The sequence below is a fragment of the Coptis chinensis genome, chromosome 2, assembly GCF_015680905.1.
Source record: "Coptis chinensis isolate HL-2020 chromosome 2, ASM1568090v1, whole genome shotgun sequence".
In the NCBI taxonomy this organism is placed as follows: domain Eukaryota; kingdom Viridiplantae; phylum Streptophyta; class Magnoliopsida; order Ranunculales; family Ranunculaceae; genus Coptis; species Coptis chinensis.
In genome coordinates this window covers 11,535,320-11,545,266 of record NC_141457.1, presented here as the reverse complement: position 1 = coordinate 11,545,266, position 9,947 = coordinate 11,535,320, and positions in this window count along the sequence as shown.

The following is a 9,947-nucleotide window of genomic DNA, read 5'->3' as shown; positions in this document are numbered from 1 at the left end:
CTAGATTGATGAAAAAATTGACTACTTGAATATGATTCAAAAGCAGAAAAAGACAACTGAGAAGTCATTGTGGTGAGCTTGGATTGTTTTTTCAGTCGCAGTTCTGCCAGTTTTTAGCAATGAAGATTCTGTGAATGCCACCATAAGCGACACTTACATGTACCGTCAGCAACTTGGGTTTCTTTTGAAATCCCACTTCCACTTCACAGATCACCTTATGGAGTTTTGGAAGTATGTTTCATTGTATAGGTTTGGGCTTGAATCGATGTAATGGTATTTTGTGGTTTGTGAAATGGACGGTTCATTGTGCTTGAGTGTCAGCACAGTAACTGTTAATGTTCATATGTTTTGTTTGTGATTATATCACGTGTACCCTTATATCACTGTTGTTGTTTATAAGGAGATAATGAGACCCTAATGAGAAAGAAATCTGTATGGAAACTCAATAAGAAAAAATGTATTTAGCATTCACAAAACTGGGCTGGATGTGCTATTCGAAATGGAGGTAATCGGCAGTGTTTTATGTATGATACATCAACAACTGAAGCCATAAACAAGAACACAATTAAGACTATCAGGTTGACTTTAATATACACCTATAACTTATGTACAAAATAATATTATCCAATAACAAGTTAAACAAAAGTTAACTTTGATAAGTTTATTCAATATCAAGTAAAGCAAAAGTGTAGCATTTAATAACACATACTGAAGTTGAAAAGTAGTAACTAGCATCTCAGTGCCATATTTCACCATTGTTCCCACCCAACTCAGTTACAAGCTTGTCTGTAGTTCAATATTTAAAAAGTTTTCTTATACAAATAGCCAAAATGTTTGGAAGTCCCACCCTTTGTAAAATGACCAGAGTCAGAAGTTGCTGATGGTTAGTACATAAGAATATGTCTGTACTTAGATAAACTGGTGAGATGAAGAATCTAGTTTAGGCGGGAAAAATCTTTGCCACGTGTTAGGAACGATACGATAACATTAATTATTCGCCGAACTATTGAAGAAATGATGATTTTTTAACCTTTAACTGGCATGTGTCGGTAGTAATATGTGTGTTAAAGACTGTTCAATGTTCATTTTCAGACCAAAAAAATCACCCAAATTGAATACCTTGAATCCTTAATTTTTCGACCATTTCCAATCTTTCAAAAATGAGAAAGCTTAATTTGACTGTTCGTATGTCACTCGATAAAATGCATAATTTGTTCAAGACATTCACTACTGAAGAAAGGGAAGATTTTGAGAAGTCTTGCTTCGGGAAGTTTTTAAGCATTAACGAGAGAATGCACACCACTACTACGCTAGTGTATGCTGTTTTGGGACTCCAAGTAGGTAAACTTTGCTACCGAATCGGTAAGAAGGATTTGGTGTTTAAAAAATGTGATGTTGCTCTTATAATGGGTCTTAGTGTGAAGTCGGTTTCTAATTCATTCTACACGACATACATCAAGATCCCATCCCAATTTCGTGCAAGGTTTTTTAAAGGAACCATGGTTTTTGAAACAGAAATATTGGAAGCTAGAAACTTGGCAAAATCAAGTGTTGGTGAAGAAAGTCAGAATGATGTATTTAGTCTGAATAGGTTGTATATCTTTATTCTGAGGTTGTGCTTCCAGGATCTGCTAGGACAGTTGATGGGAGGTATATTGATCTGGCCGAGAATTTAAATGCATTTGATAGCTTTCCTTGGGGCACACCTCTGTTTGAAATGTTGGAAGAGTTTTTGGAAGACATGTCTAACCTGGTGAGTGTTGGAAAGGATTTTTTCGCAGTTTATGGTTGTTTAATTTGTTTTGTTATTTGGTTATATCTTCACATCCTATCTCTTGGGGCTCGGAGACAAGTTGATGGTAGGTTCCCTAGAATACTAGATTGGGTAGACTTGCCTTCCAGAAACATTCATCTACATACTTATAAGAAAAAGCTTCAACCTCTTAAAGGGAAGGCAATGGTGTTGGAAAGTCTAGATCTTTCTGGAGGAGAATTGAATGAAGAAGTGGTAAAGGATGCTTTGTAGCAACATCCCATACAAAGTGGTGCAGCAGTTTCAGGGACATACAATAATGAGGAACTTTTTCAAAGACATGCAAAAGTAATTAAAGGCCTTGTAAGTAACTTGTTTTCTTTATTGTGTTCAGCATGTTGCATGTTGTATCCCAGAATAATAATAGGGTGATAAGTGCTCAAAAGGTGTAATTTAACCCTCGATTATGCCTCTTGTTTAGCCATCTTAGTGGACTAATAGTGTTTGTAAGTTATGTTTTATGATTTTACAGGTGAAAGAGAGAGTTTTGTGGAATATTAGAGAAAAAGGGGTAAAATGGAGCAATTCGGAGCATTAAGGATCACATGGGAAGCTCATGGACAATCAGAAGGCCAAGGAATTGAAGCTATTAGAGATGCGACTTGGACCTATTTTAAAGCCTATTTGGAAGCCCAAGGCCAAAGGATTCGTTGTTTGGACCAAAGCCCGCAAAAGAAGATAGAAGGATAGAGCAGAAGAGACAAAATAGACTTCCGCATCTGGGACACATGGATCGCATGTCCACACGCATTGGATGCATCTAAGATGCATGGATCGTGTCTCCAGATGCATGGAACGACACTGTAGCTAACTCTTTCTCAGTTTTGGAGATGAAGTTGGACTCTGAAAGAAGTCTATTTGTATTAGGAAACAAATGGCGGTTTGGAATGCTTCTAGAGCTCATTGTAACCCCTATAAATAGAGGACCTAAATGCCTCATGTAAATTGCCAATTTACTTATACTCTTGTCTCCAGAACTTGAGGCAGAGAGAGATTAATAATAAAAGATTCGGTTTTAACTAGCTGAGTCTTAATAAATTAGTTTTTCTAGTCTTATGCTCTTCGACTCTTCTTCTTCTCGTTCTTCGTGTTCTTCCTTCTTTATGGAAGGCTAATCTTCTCCTTCAAGGGAGGTGATAAAGCCGGTGCTTAAGGTTTAATGATTTTTCTGGTTCATGGTGTTCTTCAATCAGGTTAGTTCTTTATGTTTTTAGTTATTAGTTCTATTGCCCAGACCAGGGGATGGAAGTATAGATTAAAGTTTTTATTTATTGCAATCGAATATCATGCTAGTTTAGGGTTTTATTTATTGCAATTGAATATTTGCTAGTAACATGCTTTTATTTATTGTAATTGAATATAATGCTAGAATAGGGTTTTATTTATTGTAATTGAATATTATACTATTATTCTCTACTTTTCTTCTAGTTGTGTAATGTTTTAGAGTAAGGGAAGTATTCCTTGTGTTTGCCTTAGATGGTGATTCATTGAATAGCTGCCCAAGCTCATATAAAAGGAAAGAAGATACTAGTAACATAAACTTAGGAACAACCTTAAGTAGAGTAATTTGTTAACGATGTTTCGTCCAAGAGGGCATCGTCACTCGCTCGATTGCCTAATTGTAGTCTACTTGTGAGAACAACCATGAAGCAAAAGGTCACAGATCAAAGGTATCGGTGGATTCTAATCTCTTGAATTTCCTCTTCTATAAATTCTCAATAGTTTAGTTAGTATAGTTTAGTTTAGCACTAGAATCTATAATATCTATAATCATAGTTTTTAATCCCTCAAACCCCCTTTCCAGTCCTGTTCTTCATATAAATATACACTTAAAAGTGGAACGATACCCTACTCATCCTTTACTTATTGAGGGATAATTAGGTTTTGATATGCTTCTATTTTGTTCAACGACCATCATCTATCTACATCATCCATATACCATCTCATATACTAAAAGAAGCGTGTGTCATAGGGTACCCATGATAATATATGGGTAACCAGTTTTTGACATTTGAAGTACTCATATAATCTTATAATTTTATAGAAGTTGTAATATGATAATGGTACCCTATTATATAGTCTTGAATTGGAATTGCAAATATTGTTAGGACCCATGTTGTTATATGAAGCACTGATAATGTGTTGTTATGGAACTACATGTTACAACATTATTTCATATATGAGGCAGTAATATGTTATAATACCATGAGTGAGCTATTGTTAAACAAGATATGTCAGCAACTACAATGTATAAATAGTGAAGTGGTATCTTGCATGTTGATCCCAGAATGATAATAGGTTACCCATGATAATATATGGGTAACCAGTTTTTCACATTTGAAGTACTCATATAATCTTATAATGTTATAGAAGTTGTAATATGATATAGGTACCCTATTATATAGTCTTGAATTGGAATTGCAAATGTTGTCAGGACCCATGTTATTATATGAAGCACTAATAATGTGTTGTTATGGAAGTGCATGTTGCAGCATTGTTTCATATATGAGGCAGTAATATGTTATGGTACCATGAGTGAGCTATTGTTAAACATGATATGTCAGCCACAACAATGTATCTGTAGCGGTTTACAAATAGTGAAGTGGGATCTTGCATGTTGATCCCAGAATGATAATAGGGTACCCATGATAATATATGGGTAACCAATTTTTGACATTTGAAGTACTCATATAATTTTATAGTGTTATAGAAGTTGTAATATAATTTGGGTACCCTATTATATAGTCTTGAATTGGAATTGCAAATGTTGTCAGGACCCATGTTGTTATATGAAACACTGATAATCTGTTGTTATGGAACTGCATGTTGCAGCATTATTTCATATATGAGGCATTAATATGTTATGGTACCATGAGCGAGCTATTGTTAAACATGATATGTCATCCACAACAATGTATCTGTAGTGGTTGTTTACAAATAGTGAAGTGGGATCTTACATGTTGATCCCAGAATGATAATAGGGTACCCATGATAATATATAGGTAACCAATTTTTGACATTTGAAGTACTCATATAATCTTATAGTGTTATAGAAGTTGTAATATAATATGGGTACACTATTATAAAGTCTTGAATTGGAATTGCAAATGTTGTCAGGACCCATGTTGTTATATGAAGCATTGATAATGTGTTGTTATTGAACTGCATGCTGCAGCATTGTTTCATATATGAGTTAGTAATATGTTATGGTACCATGAGTGAGCTATTGTTAAACAAGATATGTCAGCAACTACAATGTATTTGTTGTGGTTTACAAATAGTGAAGTGGGATCTTACTTATATTCTTTGTTATGTGCTCTGATTAATCTAAAACAAGTCAGTAAGGAGGTTAGGGTTATTGGGGATATACTCCAGAGTGAAATAAGGACTGGCATGGAAACAATAATTCAAGAGATTGTTCATGGTAGGTTGAAAGGTGGTATGGAAAGTTCAGAGGTTGAGGTTGTGAAAGGGCCTATAACAAGGGGTAGAACAAGGAGTAGAACAAGGAGTAGATCAAGGAGTAGAAGTTTGGAGGTTGAGGTTATGGAAGGAGCTACAACTAGAAGCCCAAAGAAGCCAAGCAATGTAGGTGCTGATGCTATACTAAAAACACTAACAAGGTCTTCCCAGAAGAAGTCTTCCTAGAAGAAGGTTCACTCAGAACCTAAGAAAGGGAGTTCATCTGCTTCTATGAAAGTTACCTTTGAGGTTTCTCCTAGTTCCTCATATAAAAGAAAAAGAGCATTGGACAAAGATCAAAGCCTTGAAGTTCTGGGAGATACTTCAGTACCTGCTCAGTATGAAGTAAAGAAAAGGAAAGTGGTCAAAGTTTGTGGTACCCGAGTTCAGCCATCAAGGGCAAGCAAAGTTGAGGCTATAAAGGCTAGTGAGAGGCAAAACTTGAAGAAAAAATATCAAATCAGTGAGAGAACAAGGGAATGGGAGATGAAGCTTAAGGAAGCAGATACACCCAAACAGAGAAGAAAGTTGATCCAGGCTGAGTCTGATGAAGATGAAGATGTTGAACAACAACAAAGAGGGCAAAATGAGTCGGAGTCACTTTCTGCAAGTGCTTTGCAAGAGATTAGTGAGGCCATACCAAATGGGACATACGAAGAACATAATGTGGAGCTGGAGGAGGACCTGGTGGGGGTACAGACTGCTATAGTACCTTATGCTGAATTTGCAATGCTTGACCATGTTCCCTTTTACTCTCCTTTGGCTTGTGCTTTAGTGCTTCCTCCTGGTGATCTTGATGGGGAAGCAGTCCTGAACAGAGAAATGGAAAAAATCAGTTTTGCTTCACTATTGGCTGGAAGTGCAGAGCTCCCTAACATAACTGAATTGCCAAACCTATCACCATCTGAAGGAGCAAGCACTGAACATATTGTGGCATCTGTAGATGATGATCATAACACTGTGGGTCATCATGATGCTGCTAATTTGTAGGAACCTGATGTGGTCCTCATTCACACTCAGAAGAAGATGGAAATGGATAAGAAAACTGAAGAGAGTGGCTGTAGAAGAAGGAGGAGGGAAAAAATACTGGGAAAAGAAAGTACTGGTTTATGGGAAGAGAAAATGGGAAATGAATGTGACTTATTAATCAAGGTTGCTCTGTCATCGACCTTTTACAAGAAAATAACTACCACAAGTGAGGTAAATGTTATCAATTGTTACTGGAAAAAGTTCAGTAGGAAGATGGATCAACAGAGCTCTCCAGATATGAGAATTTTTGGGTATGATCAAGTTATTTTAGTGCATAATTTTCATTCGGTACATGGAAGACAATGGGTGGATGGTGAGGTAATGACTCTACCATTAATAATTAGCTCTAAAACTATCAGCAACTTAGTATTGCCTGTGCAAAGTAAACTACTACATAAAGTTAATTGTTACTAATTACTATATAATTCTTTTCTAGGTTCTCAGTTTATATGTCAAGCTATTGATAAGGTGGTATAAGCAGCACTGTAAGGAACATGCCATTCCAAAAGAGGAAGTGTATACTGTTGTGGAGGATGTTTACTTTGCTGTGAGTTCTCTATACTTTAATACTAAGTTTATGTTGAAGCTTACTGACTTAAGTTTGATAAGCTTCATCATCACTTTGTGGATGTAGAAATTCATCATAAGAGAGGATGAGATATTCAAGAAAAAGCTACAAGACCCAAGTTTTTGAGCTGCAAGCCCAAAGGAGAGAGTGGGTAATGGTTTGTACCATGCAGATGAAATTGTGAAAGAATATTTGGACCCCTCTAAAGGAAGGATAAGAAATCAACCCTACCCAGTATAGGGTAAGGGAGTAATTGTACCTCTTCAAGTTCATGGTAGTCACTGGATTGTTGATGTCTTTAACTGTAAAGATATGAAAGTATACACCTATGATTCTCTTGGTGGAAAGCAAATTTCTGATGAACAACTAGCTTTGGAGAGAATGATTCCTTATGTGCTCAGGTGTGTTGATCCAAGCTCCACTGTTGATTTGAACACATCATGGGCTCGTGAATTTGTTAGTGTCACACAACAACCAGATTCCAACAGTTGTGGGTTATATTGCCTTGCCTTTATTGATAGTTTTCTTAGAGGTGTTCCTGAGAGGGTAAACCATATTGACATGCAACCATTTAGAATGCGGCTGAGGATTGGAATGGACATTATATCCTGTGGATTAAATCCAGATAAAGTTGCTAAGAAGAGAAAAGCATTTGAAGAGAGGTTGACAGAAAGAAATCTGCAAGTAGAGAACTAAGTGTCCAAGGATATAGTAGCTACTGAGAAAGAGGCACTGAAGCAAGTTGACATTGGCATAGAGCTATAGAGTGAAACAGATTCAGCTGGAATTGACAAAGAGCCCAAGGATGCTGAAGCAGCTACTGAGAACCAAGTGGACATTGACCAATGCCAACAGAGTCAAGTGAACAAGGATATTGCAGCTGGAAGTGACCAAGTGAACAAGGATGCTGAAGTTGGAAGTGACCAAGTGAACAAGGATGCTAAAGCTGGAAGTGACCAAGTAAACAAGGATGTTGACCCTGTTACTGAGAAACAAGTGGAAACTAACCAATGCCAAAAGAGTCAAGTAGATGCAGCTGGAAGTGAGCAAGTGAACAAGGATGCCGAAGCTGCTACTGAGGACCAACTCAACATTGACCAAGATGAACAGAGTCATGATGATGCAGCTGAAGGACAGGTACAACTGAAGGATGCAGAAAATAACAAAGGTAAGGATGCTAGAAATGGTGAAGATGGGTCTGCTGACCAGCAGGAGAACATAGCTGAAGACAAAAACTAGGGGACATCGAAATGCTGTCTCATTTTCAAATGTTTGTTATTATTTTGAAAGTTATGTGTCTCATTTTGCAGTGCTCCATTTTGATAAACATAATATTTTGATGTCAGTGGTTTGTTTAGTTAACGTCTCTCATTTTCAAGTTACAATCCTAAGTGTTTCAATTGTGGCGTTAATTTTATAGTATTTTTTATAGTATTTGTATTTTTTGCTACCTTACATATTAATAACTTCAATAGACAAAACACCTACCACTTTATAAACAACAAAATACCATTACATTGATTCCCAAATAACTTACATAGTCATTGAAAGGCTAAAGAAAATCCAAATAATATTACAAGCGTAGTGGCTAACAATTCTTTTATATGTCGTTGATGGTTGACTCAATTGAAGTCTTAGTTGGTAAACTCAGCCGGAACCCCAGCTGAAAAGTCAATCCAAGCAGCATCATCTGTCGCATTAGGGCAGGTTGCTCTATTGTGTCCAAGGGCACCACAACGGCTGCACCTTCTCCTTTGCACTGGCACACCCTCCCCTTTAGAATGTTTCCACTTTTTTTGGGGAATGCCAGACATTACCTCATCTGTGGGAGGACGAACCATGATGTTGTAACTTCCCAATGCCACTGTTCTTTGCCCTTCATCGGTGTCCAATTCTCTTGATAGGTATCCATCATCGTTTCCTTTGAGTAGCACAGCAGGCAGAAGTCATATACACAGAACCGACCATCGTCGATGGCCTTCATTGCATGGTTGCAAGGAATACGAACTTGTTAAAAAAAACCACATATACAACATTTATTGAGTAGGTCAACTGTATCCGTGCGCCTTACGCTGGTAACCGAGTATACGTACTTACCCTTGCCCTTAACGAGAGGAAATGATTACATAACGAGAGGAAATGATTACATCCTTAGCTGATTTTGTCAGCTTTGAAGCCATGACCCGATAGTCATAAAAGTGGTTCATAATGTTCATTTGAATACCATTTAGCAGAGATGTAATTGGCATGGCTCACTCAGGCATAATCATCTTATTCCAACTTTCGATATGATTTGTATAACAAATTCCATACATTCTCATTTCAGCATAGGCAAATGACCACTGTTCCTTATGAATCTTTATTATTTTTGCTTAACCTTTACTATCACTACACCAAATGCGACACATGATTCTTACAAAGTTAGCTTTATCATAAGTTTCTGCTACGGCCTTAACTCTCCCTTCGGTGTCTTCTTTGCTGACATTGCTAGAGATATGTTGTGCACAAAAGCAATGGTACGCATTTGGAAGGATTTTTGGCACTGCCTAAAGAATGCTTGTATGCCTATCTGATAATAGAACAAACTTATCTGTAAGACCAACTATAACATCTCTGAGTTTTTGAAGAAACCAATCCTAATGTTCATTATTCTCTTTTGGGACTACACCAACTGCAATTGGAAAGCAATGACTAACTCCATTAACAGAAAGAGTAGTTAGGATGACAGACTTGTATCTACCCTTCATGAAAGTTCCATCGATCATAATCAACGGACGAAGGCACCTTATGTAGGCACGAACAGTTACGCCATAGCTCAGAAACAAACCCTAAAACTTGTGCTCGCTTGTTGTTATTATATCAGTGTGGCAATCTGTATCAATTTTCTTCAGTTCTTTAAAATAAACTGGCAGCATCTGGTATGATTGACTGAAGCTGCCCCTTATCTACATCGAAATAAAATACATCATCTCAGGTTACATATGCCTAACAGTTACTTATTTAGTAGCTGACAGTTACACATCATTTAGCTTTCCTAACAGGTACATGCCATGACATATACAAGTTAATCAAAAA